The sequence below is a fragment of the Odocoileus virginianus genome, chromosome 14, assembly GCF_023699985.2.
Source record: "Odocoileus virginianus isolate 20LAN1187 ecotype Illinois chromosome 14, Ovbor_1.2, whole genome shotgun sequence".
Lineage (NCBI taxonomy): Eukaryota > Metazoa > Chordata > Mammalia > Artiodactyla > Cervidae > Odocoileus > Odocoileus virginianus.
This window is the reverse complement of record NC_069687.1, coordinates 60,691,305-60,705,264: the sequence shown is the minus strand read 5'-3', so window position 1 is coordinate 60,705,264 and position 13,960 is coordinate 60,691,305. Positions and strand designations below refer to the sequence as shown.

At 43.1% G+C, this 13,960-nt stretch overlaps 1 long non-coding RNA gene across 2 annotated transcripts in view; it reads left to right on the top strand.

Annotated features, from left to right (window-relative positions):
- The first annotated feature begins 7,594 nt into the window (after positions 1–7,594).
- LOC139038204 (uncharacterized) overlaps positions 7,595–13,960 on the top strand; it is a 100,578-nt gene continuing 94,212 nt past the window's right edge. For both annotated transcript variants that reach the window (XR_011491132.1, XR_011491131.1), the window contains exons 1-2: positions 7,595–7,969; positions 8,413–8,601. This is a non-coding gene — a long non-coding RNA (uncharacterized lncRNA). The remainder of the gene's footprint in view (positions 7,970–8,412; positions 8,602–13,960) is intronic.

Below are 13,960 nucleotides of genomic sequence, written 5' to 3'. Positions count from 1 at the left end.
CCCTCATTCCCCGTGGAAAGCATTCAAGGTGTGTGAGGCAGGGGGACTCTGCTCCGAGCCTTGAGACTGCCTCCAGCTGGCAACTTTACCCCTCGATGCCTGCCCCATTCCTACTGCTTCCAGAGATGGCCTCTCCTCTGGCTTTGGAGATCATCAGCTCCAACACTGTTCGGACAGTGATTCAGACACCAATCTTCCCTTACCGACCTGATGAAACTGCTGGTAAAGCACTTACGAAGTATTGAGTTGGCCAAACAGTTTGTTTAGGTTTTTCCATTCCTCAGACACAAATAGCCCATTCTCAATCATCAGGACTTACACAAGGAAGCAAGGGCATAGGACAAAACTAGCAGCCAGCCAACTAGCAATCAATCCCCAAACCTTTTGCTTTTGAATAGCTGTTTTTTTTTTCATTGGCAGAGTAAGATCCTTTCTAACATCAGTGTGCATACATGCAACCCAACCTGTCCTTTCTCAGACTTTCCACTGGATATCATTTTCATTTTGGCAGTTGTTAAGAGTCAAAGAAGGCCCTTGGAAACATTTATCTCAGGAGTGCTGTGTCAGTTACAAGTAACAGAAAACTCAAAAAGGCTCAAGCAGGAGACGGAATCTCTTGATGAGAAGTAGTTAGGCCTTCAGGAATGATGGACTTTGAGGCTCTGATGATGTAATCGTGACTACTACTGTCGTCATCACATTTTGACTTCATCTTTCTGTTAATTTAAAACACTCAGTTCGTGTAATTGCTTGGAGTTAGCTTCGAATTTGATAAGCAAGAAGAGTGACTATCCCCCTGACAGACACCTCAGAAAAAATCTCCAAGTATCTCATTGGCCCTGATAGGCTCACATGCTCATCATCCTAAGCCAGTTAGTGAGGAAAGCAGTGATTTCTTTGGGTGGCCTGGGTCACATGTCACAATGAGCTTGGGGTAGAATCATCTCTCCTGTAACCACATGGACTGAAAATAGGAAGTGAATGAATTTCCAAATGAAAACGGGGACTGTTTCCACAGGCAGGGAAAGTGGAAACTGAGTGTGACAAAGGGCACGTGCATCCATCAGAGGCACAGATACCCCTAAGCAGCCATGCCTTCTCAAATGGTGCTGACTTCGTGGCAGACACTGGACTGAGTCTGGGTGTAAGGAGAGGAGAGGGGAGGAAGCGAGGCACGGAGGTGCGCACAGCAGAGTCTTTGCCACCAAGAAACTCGATGTCTGACGTTTTGCTTAGGCTGACACGTGTGTGTCCATGGCAGATGTCAAGATGTTATTAATGGGTCCTTCTTGTTGAGCCTGGAGATAGAGGCAGAATTCTTCCCATTACTGTACTCCGGGCAGCTGCTACAAATGAACAGTGACCACTATATGAGACTGATCGGTATTTGGTGATTTGGACCAAATAAACAATGTCTTTCAAGTGGGTTTAGGTAAATGGGCTGGATGTAAGTTGGAGGCTGAGATGACTGATCAGCAGGTGACCACCAGCCATTAGTCTGGAAACCCCTGAAGCTGGGAAACAGTAACTAGTTGGCTGTACTTCACAGCTTACAGACATTTGGCTTCTACTAAGTAGGTCAATGAGCACGTGACAATAATCTCTTTTCAAAGGATCTAAAATAATACTAGATGAGAATAACAGTGGGTAACTAGGTTTACTTTTGTGTTTTTGAAGTTTTGTTGGGTAATCTCTTTGTGCATATATATGCCAAGTCATTTCAATTGTGCCCAACTCTTTGTGACCCTGTGGACTGTAGCCAGCCAGGCTCCTTTGTCCATGGATATCTATGTGGGATGGGTCACAGAAAATTCTTATTTTTACACAACTGAAGCAGAAGTCATCTAGCTCTCTACTCTCAATGTTTAGAAATCATACTCAGTTCATTACTGGCAGAGTAAAACGCCCAATCTGCCACATACAGTGGTACATGAGGCCAGGAAGAAGGACATAGGGTACAAATCATGACAAGATGCACAAATATTTTGGAGACCTTTTCTCAAAACTCTGGGGCCAACCCTGAAGACATGTTAACTGAAAGAATATGATGGGATGAACTAAAATGGTCTTAAATGTTAGAAGTAACCACTTTTTACTCATCTAGTTAACAAATTCAATCAACAAACATTTACTGAGCTTCTATCATGTGTAAAATCTTCTTAAATATCTTGTGAGATATAAAGAGGATAAACTTGCCCCCTTTCAAAGAAGAGGTAAACAACCAAGTTGAAGATACAAGATTTACACAAATGAAAACTTAAATAACAATAAAGCACTTAACAATAGAAACCAATAATTATTGAGAGATGAGTAGTCAGTAAGTGGTTTATTGCCAATTGGAGCATATGAAGAATAATATGGGAGATTTTTTAGGAAGGTTCAATCAATTCAGACTGGAGGATGAAGAACCTCATCACTAAGGAAGGGGGAACTGACTTTTCAGGATTGGTTTTGGAAGCCAGTTTTGGTGGGGAAAGCAGCCTACAAAAAAAGCAAGATGAATGGAAGGAGCAAACTGTATTTGAACTGGAATGAGTAAATAAATTTGTCTAGAGTTGGCATTTTGTGTAGAGAAGTGGAGGGTAGAGGAGGTTTTAAAAATATTGAGTTGGTGTAAGACATTGTAGAAAAACCTGAATGAACATTTTAGCCAACCTGATATATTGAGGTCAGTGATGGCTAACAGGCTGAAAGTTTTAGATGTAACCCAGTAAGCAATGGGGAATTATGGAAGGTCTCTGAGTGGCAGGGTGGCATGGGTGAACTGTCTTGGGAATGGCTAATTTGACACAGGGGCGAGGATACAATGGAAGCAACAGATATTGGAACTAAGGAAACCATTAGGGGGCCTTCTCCAGTAATACTATGGAAGGTTAAAGGGCTCAGTTTAGCTTTTTGGCAGAACTATAATCTCTACAGAGAACTAGAAACAAGAGGTAATCACTAATGAGACATTTTTCAGAGAGGAGGAGGGAGACCTCAGTTTGAGATGTTAGTTCCAGGAGATTAGAATACTGGAGGGAACTGGAGAGGAGACAGTGTTCAGCTCCGATGGGAAATTTAGGCCTGGAAGTTGAGGTTTCGGTGAAGGCCCAGTGACTAGTGCAACATCCAGTTCCTCCCTGTGTTGATGGCTGGAGAAGTTTCAGCTCAAAGTTCAGGCATCCTCCATGTGGAAGAGATGTTCGAATTAATACTTACCACCCAGCTCAATAGTGATCAACACCTGACCCACCTCATTTCAATTGCTGCATCACTTCTGTCCTCTCCAGCACACATCGTCTTGGGCGGGGAAGTGTGCAGGCTGACTTTTCCTGTGTCTCACTGAGAGTCAGCACTTGTCCACCTAGCAAAGAGCATCTTGTTTGTGATAAAATTGATGGAGTGAGGTTTGAGGAAATAAGAAGCAATGTTTCTCTTTGGAATTTTCAGACCACTTGTTTATGACTACAACAAAATTAATTGGCCAATAGATCCTATTATTGGGCCTTAAGGCAGTATATGCATTTGTTGTAAGTGCTTTTTGAGAATCCCTCTGCTGAGTTCAGAGAGTCATCCAGCTTTCTCCATTAGCCCAGGCACAAAGCTATGACAGGTGTCTTTGAGCCCACTGTCACTCAGATCAGAACCCACTGCGGAAAATGAGTAGAAACACAGCTTTGGTCTCATGAGAGGTAGGAGGCAATGTTAACTGACCTCTGCTCTTCCCTCTTTCCCCTTTCTTAATCTGAGGTATCCAGAATCACCAAGGGAGAGATCTGTTCACAGGAAGTCACCAAGTACCCTCATCCCTTCCAATGATTATCCAACTTTCTATCTCAATACTTCCACCTTTTCTAGAATTCCACATGAATGACATCATCTGACACATAGACTTTATGTCTTTTTTTCTTTTAGCATAATTCTTTTGAGATTCACCCATGTTGTTGCAGGGATCAGTAGTTCATTCCTTTTTATTCTTGAGTGGTGTTCCATCGTAACCCAATTTGTTTATCCATTCCCCAGTTGAATGGTTTCCACTTTTTGACTATTATGAATAATGCTGCTAAGAACATTCATGTAAAACTTTTTGCATAGATCTGTATGTTCCTTTCATGAGAATAAATACCCAGGCATAAGAATGTCATTTGTATAATAAGTGTATGTTTAACTGTTGATGAAACTGTCCATCTGTTTTCCAAAGTGGCTGAATCATTTTACACTCCCAACAGCAAAGGATGAGGGTTCTAGTTCCCCATCTCACCAATACTTTATGTGGTTACTCTTCCTTATTTCAGACATCCTAGTGGGTTTGAGTAGTCTATTGTTGTGTTATTTTCATTTCCCTGATGAGCATGATGTTGAGCATCATTTCAGGTGCTCTTAGGCCATTTGCACATCTTCTATTGGTGAACTGTCTCTTAAATCTTTTGCCTGTTTATTTTTATCATTGTTTGTCTTATTATATAGTAAGAGTTCTTTTCATGTTATTGATGTGTTTTAGCAGACATATGTTCTGCAGTTATTTTTTCCAGTCTGTGACTCATCTTTTCATTTTCTTAACAGTCTTTCAAAGAGCAGAAATTTAAAATTTTCATGAAGTTCAGTTTATCAGTTTTTTTTAAATGGTTTGAAGTTTTTGTGTTCTAAGAATTTGCTTATGCCAAAGTCATATTTTCCATCATGCTTTCTTAAAGAATTTTATGTTGTTTTAGCTCTTACATCTAGGATTTATTTTGAGATAAAGATTTTATAGTATAAGGTGAAGGTTGAGGTTGCATTTATTTGCACATGGATACCCAGTTTTTTCCAGTGCCACTGGCTGAAGACTATCCTTGAATTACCTTGACATACTTGATACTTTTAAGGGTTGAAGGTTTTCTTTTTCTTTTTTTCAGTTATGCCAAAATGTCTCTTTCAAAAAGATGTAACAAAGTTCTGTGTACCATTTTTTAAAATTAGAAAATTGTTGAAAAGGTACCCAAAGATACAAGGAAGATTATACAAAATTATTTACAATAATAGGAAACAATCTAAATATATAGCAATAGGAAGCAAGTGAAATAAATTATAGCACATTCATGTAGTATAATATTGCATTCCCTAAGAGTCTGAATGTTGATCTACAAACACGGACAGGGGAAGATATTCATTGTAAGCATTAAGGGAACATGCAAAGGTCACAAATAGAATGTCAGATGATACATTTTTGCAGAAACAAAAGCAACAATGAAAATTACAATCACTTATGCATATAGAGATGGACTTCCCCGGTGGCTCAGACAGCAAAGAATCTGCCTGCAATGCAGGAGCCATGGGTTTGATTCTCGGGTCAGGAAGATCCCCTGGAGAAGGGAATGGCAATCCACTCCAGTATTTTTGCCTGGAGAATTCTATGGACAGAGGAGCCTGGTGGGCTGCAGTCCGTAGGGTCACAGAGAGTTGGACACAACTGAGTGATGAACACACATGCATACAGAGAAAAGAAGGATATAAAATCATATAGTGTTTATTTTTGGATGCTGAGATTCCAGACAATTAGTTTTTATATTTCTCTTCCAAAGAGTGTGGATTACCTTTAACACCAAGGAAAAACATTTCTTTGCTAAAAAGAGACAGGTACTCAGCATCAGTGTTTAAGGATTCCTTATATATATGTGGCTTAATGTAACACTATGTAATATTCTCACCTTAAATGCTCTTAGTGGTGTGAACTTTCTGGAGAATCAGATTCCAGCAGAAATCTGGTATGCTCAAGCTAGAGAGACCCACAAAAGACTTACTGAAGAGAATGAGGCATTTGAATCTTCATTTCCATTAAAATGCAAATTAGAATTAAAGTTTTCCATATGGTGATGCATCTAATTTTCTACCATGCTCCTTCTAACCCAAATAAGCGATAATTTCTGTTTCTAAATTCTTTAATGATGTAATTCCTCACAATTATAAGTCTATGTAATCTGCTCTATTTTTCCATCAATAGTGCAGATAGATGCCTCTGATCTCTCATGCAGCCATATGGTGTGATGAGCCACGAATCTACTTTTAAAAGTTTTATTTTCCCAGAATATATTCTGCCTCCAGCTACATTACATGCACCTCATTGCTCTGCTTTTCAGAGGTGGCTCTCGGAACTGTTACTAAATCCAGGACAGAGTTAGACTGGAATGTTCCAGGAAGGCAAGGATCTGTAGCCCCCGGCCCAGTGCCCTGGTCCCAGCAGACCCCCAGAAAGTGCCCGTGGAGAAAATGGGTTGAGAAGAACGTGGCTGCTCATTTAAGAACAAGGGTCATTTCATATTCGGATGATCAAAGAAAATGTTAGTCGCTCAGTCCTGTCCAACGCTTTTCTACTCCCGAACTGTAGCCTGCCAGGCACCTCTGACCATGTCATTCTCCGGGCAAGAATACCGGAGTGGGTTGCCAGAAGATTCCCTTCTCCAGGGGATCTTCCTGACCCAGGAATCAAACCTGCATCTCCTGCACTGCAGGCAGATTCTTTACCATCTGAGCCACCAGGGAAACCTGATCAAAGAAAAGATGTTTCTAACTTCAGCGGTCCTGGCTTACATCTTTTATAATGTGGAAATATTAGAATCCTTAGCATTGTCTTGTTTACCACATAACAAACTTTACTACTCTTGTTTTTTTCATGTGAGGAAATTGATACCCGGGTAGAATGTATCAGAGTCTGGATTCATCCCAGGTCTTCTGTTTAAAGACTTGTGCACACAGTTTCCTCCTCCTCCTCTTCCTTTCTGATAGCCCCAGGCATTCCTCACCTCCAAAAAACCAGCCAAGAAGGCTCTAAAGGAACAGAGGAGAAACTATGTGCGGACCAGCACCATGTAACTGAAACATTTCAATCCACCGTGGTTTGTCCATTTTTCTTTATGAAAGGTATAGGAAGACCACTGAACTAAGGGAAGTGATTCTGGCCACTGTGTATCTAAGGGCATGCTAGACAAAACTTAAAGTACTAATCAATTAACTAATTTAATGAATATTTATTGCATACATACTATGTAGCAGGCACATGGTAAAATATATGACATTATCATTTACACTAATACAACACAGAAATTTGGTTGTGGGAAACTATTTGGCGTAAACACATATTGAGTTATTTGATGACAAGAAACTTTTACGTGTAGATGAAAAAGCTTAAAGTTATTCATATAAAAATATATGTAAAAAAGTAATGTATTTATGTGATGCTTTATAATTTTCAAATAATTTATTTATCTGATTGGATCTACAAAAATACCTAGGATGAGAGAAACAGGTGTTACCCCATTTTCCAGAGAAGGAAAGTGAGGCTCAGTGGGCCAAAGACCGTCTCTAACTAGTAAGTATATGATCTTACATTTTCTGTAAGTCTTGGGTGTTCCTGAAATTTATTTTAATGCTTTGTTGGGACAAGCTCATTTTCTTAACTTAAGAGAGGTGGGACCATATCTGTTTGCCAAAACACACAGCCAGATTAATAACTAGCTTGGCAGAATCCCCCCTGCCAGACTACACGTAGCAAGCTGTAACACATGGTAGTCGAGGGGCCACAAGAAGACGGCTATCTTGTGATTGCCCCGGTCAGCACTGCTGGGGGAGAGGCAGACACTGGCACAGCACAGGGAATGCATTTTCTTAATTTAAACGCTGCATAAAGCAACCTAAGGAACTGTGTCCAATCTGATCTGTGCAAATGCATGCTCTGCTCCTGAGTAGAAAGAGAACCCAGATGCACCCACCCCTTCTGAGAACGCCTTTGGGAAAGTATCAGGGTGCCGTCATCCTTCAAGCCCGAGCAGCGGCTGCCAGAAGCGACCTGTCAGAACAGGTTCCGTGGCACTGACCTAACTCCACGGTACTGTGTTCAGTGCTGGAGGTCACAGTGGAGGGGGAAAGCCGAGTGAGGACATCGTTTGGGAGCCAGAAAGCTCAGAGCTGATGGCACCAGGTGGAAGTGCTTCTCAGACTCTGAGCCGTCTGGGTGAGTATGAGAATAGCTCGCTGGGGGTTGTTAAAAAAGATGGATATTGTTCCTGGAAAAGTGTTAACGTCAAGATATGATGGCTGGGAGTTAATGACATCACAACTGGAACCTCTGCCTCCCGCTAGTATTTTTTTTTAACTTTTTATTTTATTTTGGGGTACAGCCAGTTAGCAATGATGTGTTACTTTCAGGCGGACAGCCAAGGGACACAGCCACATCTGACATGTATCCTTTCTCCCCCCGACTCCCCTCGCATAACACGCCACACTGGGCAGAGTACCCTGTGCGCTACGGCAGGCCCTCACGGTTATCATCTTAAATACAGCAGAGTGTACATGTTGATCCCAAATTCTCCATCCCTTCCCTGCATTCTTCCCCCCTCGGCTGCTGTTTTCTTAATTTTTTTACTTTTATTTTTTTGCTATTTTCCTCCTCTCTAGAGCTTAAATATATTCTAGACTAGTGATTGACCGTGGCCAGTTGAAAGACCAACCCAGGTTTTCTAGAGTGAAATCAGGAGAAGCAGCTCTTCTGTGAGAATGGTTAATTCGGGGTATCAAGGCCTGCTTGTCTTCATGACTTCACTTGCAGTGTTCTGCATTTGCTCACCGACCTACACTGCGGGACAGGTACGTGCCAGGGGCTGTGCTGGGCACCAGGCGGGTAAAAGGCGAAGGAGAGCCAGCGGGGTGGCCCTCGGCGTGCCCACGCTGAGCAGGAGAGACGTGAGGACACGCACGTGACATGGCCCGTCGCGATGGGTCGGGGCTGAGCCCAGTGCCAAGGCTCCCCCTACAGCGAAGGAGGCAAGAAGGCTTGGCCGTGTGGCCCTTGAACTGAAATTTAGAGACAGGAAAATACAGAACAGTCTGAGGAATGGGGAGGCATTTTATTTCAGGGAGTGGTCAGAGGGGTGGGGCCTTTTCCCAGGAGCAGTAAGTTTTCCTGTTTGAATAGAGCAAAGGTCTAAGGAAGGAAAAAGCAGGACACAAGAGATTGGTAAGCTGGAGCCAAATTATTGATGGTTTCAGGTGTCAGGCTGAGGAACTTTCACCAGACAGTGGGGAGTTGATGAAGGACTTTTTGCTGAAGTCAGAGGCAGACAAGCCTGCATGCTAGAGTGATACATCTAACTGGTGTACTTGATGGATGAAAATAAAGAAATGCTATGATGGGAGATTTGGGGCTTCCCTGGTGGCTCAGAGGGTAAAGCAACTGCCTGCAATGTGGGACACCTGGGTTCAATCCCTGGGTCGGGAAGATCCCCTGGAGAAGGGAATGGCAACCCACTCCAGTATTCTTGCCTGGAGAATCCCATGAATGGAGGAGCCTGGTAGGCCATAGCCCATGGGGTCGCAAAGAGTCAGACACGACTGAGCAACTTTGCTTCGCTATGATGGGAGAGACCAATTGAGTGGGAGGCTATTGCCTTAAGACTGGATGAAATATCACGTGGGCCTGGGCTAAGCAAGGTGATGCCTAGGTCATGAGCTATTCAGAAATTAGAATCAGCAGCCTTGGAGACAGACTGGGTGGGTGATGAGGCAGAGGGTCAGTGGGAAGGGGATAAAATAGGAGGAGGTGCATGTTTCAGGAAAGACACAGCAATTAGAGCCTGGGACATGTATTAGTTTGCTAGGCTGCAAAATACCACCGACTGGATGGCTTAAACAACAGAGATGTATTTGCTAACAGTTCTGGAGGTTAGAAGTCAAAGATCAGGGTGTTGGGCAGGTTGGGTTTCTCCTGAGACCTTTCCCCACGGGCTGCCTGCCTGCTCCCTGATCCTCCCATGGTCTTGGTCCTGTGCAAGCATTCCTGGTATTTCTCTGTGTGTCCCAATTTCCTCAGCTTATAAGGACACTGGTCAGGTTGGATGGGGGCTCACCCTAACTGCCTCATTTAACTTAATCACCTCTAAAAGGCCTCTCTCCAAATACAGTCACGTTCTGAGGTAGGGCTTCAACATATGAATTTGGCGGTGGGTGGGAAAGAAATAGCTTTTAATAGGACACAGAATTTGAGATGCCTGTGGACATCCCAGAGAAGGTCTAGTAGGTGGTTTGCAGTGTAAGTTGGAGCTCAGGGGAGAGGTCAGGGCTGGGCATGGGGAACTGAGTGGCTGGAATCAAGTGCATGAGCTGAAGTCAGGAAAGAAGAGAAAAGGATGAGCTCACTCTAGAGGTTGTGATGATAAAGGTAATCATAAAATCATAAGAGCTTCCATGTATTGAGAACGTTTCTATGGTATTTGCACTGGTATGCTTGAAACAACTTGGAAAGAATGATTATTATTTTTATTACTGTTGTTATCATTTGATTTTGTTTTATAGAAGAGAAAGCTAAAGTCTAGAAAGGTTAAGCAATTTTCTAAGGTCTGAGTTTAAGGTCTGATAGCTCCCAAGTACCAGAACCAGAATGTAAAACTTAAGTCTGTCTGAACTGAAAGATTCATGCCTCTGCCCAGCACTGCACTAACCCACTGCAGTATTCTTGCCTGGAGAATCCCATGGACAGAGGAGTCTGGAGGGCTACAGTCCATCAGGTTGCAAAGAGCTGAAGTGACTTGGCACACACTGCACTGCACTGTCTCTAGGAGCAGCAAGTAGAAGAAAAAAGAGAAGAGGGGAAGGGGCAGGATCAAAAGAGGAGGGGGGAAGATGAGGAGGAGGAGCAGGGCAGAGGGACAGTGAAAAAATGGTCAGATGACAGAAGAACCAAGCAGAAATGGTGAGCTGGGAGCCAAAGGCATTGCCAGGGCATAGCTGAGAAGGTCAAACACGACAGCAAGATGAGAAATAAAAATACACCGGTGGGCTGGGGGAAAGGGAGGCTGCTGGCACCCTTTGGGCGAGCTGGTTTTCTGGAGGGTTGGAGGCAGATGACAGATGGTGTGTGTTGGGCAGAGGATGGGAAGTGGGAAGAGGAGGTGGCGAGCCTCGTCATCACCGGAAGAAGCAGGAGGGAGAGAGCTCTGGTGGAAGGGGAAGCAGAATCCAGGGAACTTATTTTTAGAATGAGCCAGAAAGATTGAAAAATGTTGGTAGGCAGATAGGGGAGACACAACTTCCAAAGACAGGAAAGGGGAAGTCATCGAAAGAGAAGTGGGGGTGGCAGGATGGGTCTTCAGCTGGAAGATGGCTTTAGAAAGGAACAGGAACTCTTCTTTTGACACAAGAGGGAGCAATTAAGGATGGGTGATGTCATGGACGAGCCAGGAGGTTGGCTGGCTTGGAACAGAGGAGAGTAGGCTTCCAACAAGAATAGAAGTGTCTGAAGAAAAGTTACCAGCCAGAATGTTGAGTTCCTGGCCCACAAGCTATCTCAATTCAGACATGGTCCATTTTTCTTGGGCTAAAGCTTGGGCTCGTCCTGAAATGGGAAGGCAAAGCAGAATCTGAGAATGGACCCAGATGGGTTCAATTGAAGAAATTATTGGGCTGTTTAGGGTCAATAAATATTTGTACACAGTGAGAAACATCCCCAATCAACTAATACTTACGGAAGGATCTTGAGGTGAAAAACATGGTAAATTCTTGGGTGACAGATTTTACAAAGGTTTCCCAACTCATCTTCACAGGTAAATGAATTCCATCTTTAGCCCCTGACATTAGGAGGAACCAATGTAGAAACTGGATGGGGAGTGGCTCTATGCTGGTCTCTGGCCTTCTCAACTTTGTCTATAGCTGTTTATGATTTGTTCAACTTGGCCTGAGTAACAAGCAAATCATCCAATAAAGAGACTCAGCTTCTAGCAATCTGACTTGGCAACAGGAGAGCCAATTAATTAGAAGGTAATTTAATAGCACTGCTTTTAAGTCATCCACATGCTGTAGCAGAGTATTCAGGGCTTTTTTAAGTGAAGGGTATTGTTTGCGATAATGCAGATGTGAGTATAGTTCACAGTGTGGGTGTGAGAAGGAGGCAGAACTCAGCTGTCATGTAAACCTCCCCCAAGTTCTCATGAGACTGGTCACTGCGGTCAGTCACTTGGGGATGCTTGCTCTGTGGGCAGTGGAATGGCTGGTTTCTTCCAGGGAGTCTCCTGTTGGTGGACAAAGAACCCAGATTACGTGCTCGGACCCAGCATGAAGTGGCCATGGAGGTGGTGGAAGCAGAAGGAGGTTTCTGCAGATGTTGCAAAGCCACATGGGCCACATCAAACCCAAAGAGAGCATGGCCAAGCTTGGCACCGTCTTTCCCATGGGCTGACAGTAGTTCACACCGGTGTGTGCCTCCTTGCAGACATCTGAGACTTGGCTTCTTGGGTATTCACGTGCAAATTAGTGCTGTAGAACTTGGCTACAGATCCCGGGGGCTGGAGTCCTAGCCTGGACCATGAGTTACATAGGGAAGCCTTCACAGCCAAAACCTAAGCTTCAGAGGCAGCAATACCCTCCCCTCCCCTTCAGTTCCACACATCTTGGGCATTTTAAAGTAGGAGTTTCCTTAAAGATGGCAAATGACACAGCAGGAATTTCAACAAAATTCAGCATGGATCCTCTGGGAGGCAGGGTGGGGAGTGCAGGTGTCTGGATAAACAGGCTCCAAAATCAGACCCTGCAACACTGGTTATGGAATAAAGCCTCCATAGTTTGGGGATTTTTTTTTAAGGGAAAAACCATATAGACAGAGGAGCTATTTTGAGGCCATTTAGTCTCTCCCCAGTGAAAAAGAAGAAGAAATCCATTGCACACTCCTATTACCCTTCATTCTAGCCCAGCCCTGGGCTGGGTTTGCTGAATGAATGAATGAAAAAATCTCTCATGGAGTTGCTTGTTTTGACTCCTTGGCAAACATCCTTGAAATGGCTTACCTTAAGAAACACAGTTTCGATATACTCTAAAGACATTTAAATGAAAAATAAAGCCCTGACATAAATAAATAAATAAATAAATAAATAAATAATAAAGTGTGGAATGGGGTGGTGGCATCAGAGGAATGATTATACCAGAAACTTAGACTAAAGGTTTCCCTGGTGGCTCAGATGGTAAAGAATCACCTGCAATGCAGGAGACCTGGATTCAATTCCTGGGTTGGGAAGATCCCCTGGAGGAGGGCATGGCAACCCACTCCAGTATTCTTGCCTGGAGAATCCCCATAGACAGAGTCTAGTGGGCTACAGTCCATGGGGTTGCAAAGAGTCAGACACTACTGAATGACTAAGCACAGCACAGCAGTAATAACTGAATGCCAAACACATCTCTGAGTTTCCCTTCAGTCAAAGCAAAAAAAGAAAGAAGACAGATTCATGAGCTCTTATTTTTAAAAAGCATGCAAAATAACAAAGAGAAATTTCTCAAGTTCAGAGAGGAGTTTGTTGTATGGGTTATTATATAACCACCAGCTATAAATATTGCTGTTTCTTACATTAATTCTTTCTTTTCCTAATGTTTTAATTAAAAAAAAATTTTTTTCCTAACATTTTTAATTTCCAATAATAAAGAAACCCCAATCAATCTGAGAGCTCCAAGATGGTGAGTGGTAAGTTTTTTCCATGCTGATTCTTAATAAAAATGCTGAACCTGATCTGAAGTCACAATGAGGTGAAGGAATTCTGCAGGGAACTTGGTGGGACTGTCTGGCTCTAGGAGTCTTTGGGGGACTGACTTGAAGGGATGACTGGCTGCCTTTCATTGGCATTTCTTCCTTCCTTCCCAGGATGCAGGGAGAACCCAAAGCCCTGTGATAAACAGAGCACAGTCAAGGATGCTCATTTCATTTCATGTGGGGGCAGGATGGGGCAGATGGTTGAGTAGTTCAACTGGTATCTTAAAATCCTCCATATTAAAACAAACATGGACATGTTATGGCATATAACTGAAAAGCCACAGCAAGGATTTTATGATGAAGTCTCTTTGAAGAAGTTTCTTTTCCTAGCAGGTCACTTCAGTCTGTACCCCCAGACCTTGAGATAAATTCATCCTTTCTCAGTGCTGACACTGGGAATGATTTGATAGAAAAATCTGAAAACCCTCTTGAATATGT